Raw genomic sequence first — 2,778 nt, forward strand, 5'->3', positions numbered from 1 at the left:
TATGTCATTGATGTCAATTAGGCCTGTTTACCTTGTAAATGTACTTGTAGAAATAAAAATTATTATTATTATTATTATTAACAAATGGCTGGGTCCCGAACTATACCCATACAACATCTATGTAAAATGGATATAAATTCGACTAACCACAAAAAGAAAGACGGAGTAAATAATGTGTTTGTGTAAATGTCAGCCAAAATAAGTGAAGATACGACATCATAGGAAGCTGGAAACTGACATGGCGCTCTCTCTCTCTCTCTCTCTCTCTCTCTCTCTCTCTCTCTCTCTCTCTCTCTCTCTCTCTCTCTCTCTCTCTCTCTCTCTCTCTCTCTCTCTCTCTCTCTCGTAGGTGAGAGAAGCAAGACAGCCACAGTTTAGCTACAACTAGAGATGGCCGACAGTCACCGAAGTACGAATCAACGCTTCTTACCTGACAGCTGAGGTACCTGTTTAAAACTTGTACACCATTATAGAATATAGTGCTTATGAGAATAGTATACCTAATTTTAATAATAATAATATGCACTGGTATACGAGCTGATAATATTATCATCATAGGATATACAAAACAAAGGTATGAAACACGAAGATATATACACATAAAGAGGTGTATTTCTCTCAGTGTATATACGTTGAGAGTTTACCATAAACCCGTATTTTAGGGTTTCTTGTCTGTTGGTGGGACCTTAATGACCCTAGTACAGTCCATACACTTTTAAACCCCCATTATCCATTATTCAAGCTTCGAATAATAACTAAGAGTGATAAGTCATCACAAAGTTTATATTCTTACAGAAAAGTAAGACTGGTCAGGAAACAGTGTTTCTTAAAGCGGGTCTTTAATTATATGATGACCCGCTACTGGAGTTTTTGGTCAAATGACCGAGGCCTTCCACTGGCTTACCTCTCTACCCTTTTAAAGACTTATATTAGTAATTATGGTGACTGACAAAGGAATATTTTTGTAGAAGTAATTATCAACAGAAGGAGAGTGAAGGAGAGTGAAGGTGGTATTATCTGTCAACATGTATCTCAGCGTTGTTCTACAAGACTTTCTCACTAACACTGATCACTTCTAACTTTTGATTTACAATATGAGGCTTGAGACTCTTCACTAACATTATCTTTAGTGTCAAATGCACAGTAATAATTACAATAATTACACATTAAAAGGTTTGAAAACCTGCCAAAATACGACACTGAGGCAGCAGTAGACAAGTGCTGAGAACAGACTGTTCTCGGGTCACCTGATAAGAGTCACCCACGAAACACATGAATATAATTGAAAGGCGTTGTATTAGTGAGACGCTCTACAGCGAGCGCCGTATTTATGAGGTGCCCTGCGCCCCGGTGGCTAAAGCTCTCGCCTCACACGGAGAGGGTCTGGGTTCGATTCCCAGCCAGGGTAGAAACACTGGGCGTATTTCTTTACACCGGTTGTCTATGTTCACCTATCAGTAAAATGGGTACCTGGGAGTTAGTGGACTGGCGTGGGTCGCATCCTGGGACAAAACTGACCTAATTTGCCCGAAATGCTCTGCATAACAAGTGGCCTGTATACCTTGCACATGTATTTGTAGTAAATGAAGATATTAGTATATTATAATTAATATTCTTAGGTATACGTGTATATGGAGCAGAGTGACGTGAAGCGTCAGGCGAGGTGTGTTGAAGTTGACATCTTGCGTAACAGATTGGTCAAATACATGACTTGAAGGAGGATGGATTCTTCCCATCATTGGATAATGGAACGTATTTGTGTGCATAACTATCACTACTACTACCACCATTACCACCATTACCACCACTACTACTACCACCATTACCACCACTACTACTACCACCATTACCACCACTACTACTACCACCATTACCACCACTACTACTACCACCATTACCACCACTACTACTACCACCATTACCACCACTACTACTACCACCATTACCACCACTACTACTACCACCACCATTACCACCATTACCACCACTACTACTACCACCATTACCACCACTGCTACTACCACCATTACCACCACTGCTACTACCACCATTACCACCACTGCTACTACCACCATTACCACCACTGCTACTACCACCATTACCACCACTGCTACTACCACCATTACCACCACTGCTACTACCACCATTACCACCACTGCTACTACCACCATTACCACCACTGCTACTACCACCATTACCACCACTGCTACTACCACCATTACCACCACTACTACTACCACCATTACCACCACTGCTACTACTTCTATTACCACCACTACTACTACTACTACCATTGCTGTTATTACAACTAATACTGCTACTACCACTACTACTGATGCTACTGGTACTACAATACTGCAAACTACTACTATTGCTACTACTACTATTGCTAATACTATTATTACTGATGCTGCTGGTATTACAACTAAGCAATAACGACAACAACAACTACTAGTACTACTACTACTACTACTACTACTACTACTAATAATAATAATAATAATAATAATAATAATAATAATAATAATTTTTATACGTATATACTTCTAAACTGTTGTGTTCTGAGCACCTCTGCAAAAACAGTGATTATGTGTGAGTGTGGTGAAATTGTTGAATGATGATGAAAGTATTTTCTTTTTGGGGATTTTCTTTCTTTTTGGGTCACCCTGCCTCGGTGGGAGACGGCCGACTTGTTAAAAAAAATAACAATAATAATAGCAATAATGCAACTACATCTACCAATAATCATAACAGTAGTAAAATAGAGGCAGGACTTAC

This window comes from Cherax quadricarinatus, chromosome 49 (assembly GCF_038502225.1).
Source record: "Cherax quadricarinatus isolate ZL_2023a chromosome 49, ASM3850222v1, whole genome shotgun sequence".
Taxonomy (NCBI): Eukaryota; Metazoa; Arthropoda; class Malacostraca; order Decapoda; family Parastacidae; genus Cherax; species Cherax quadricarinatus.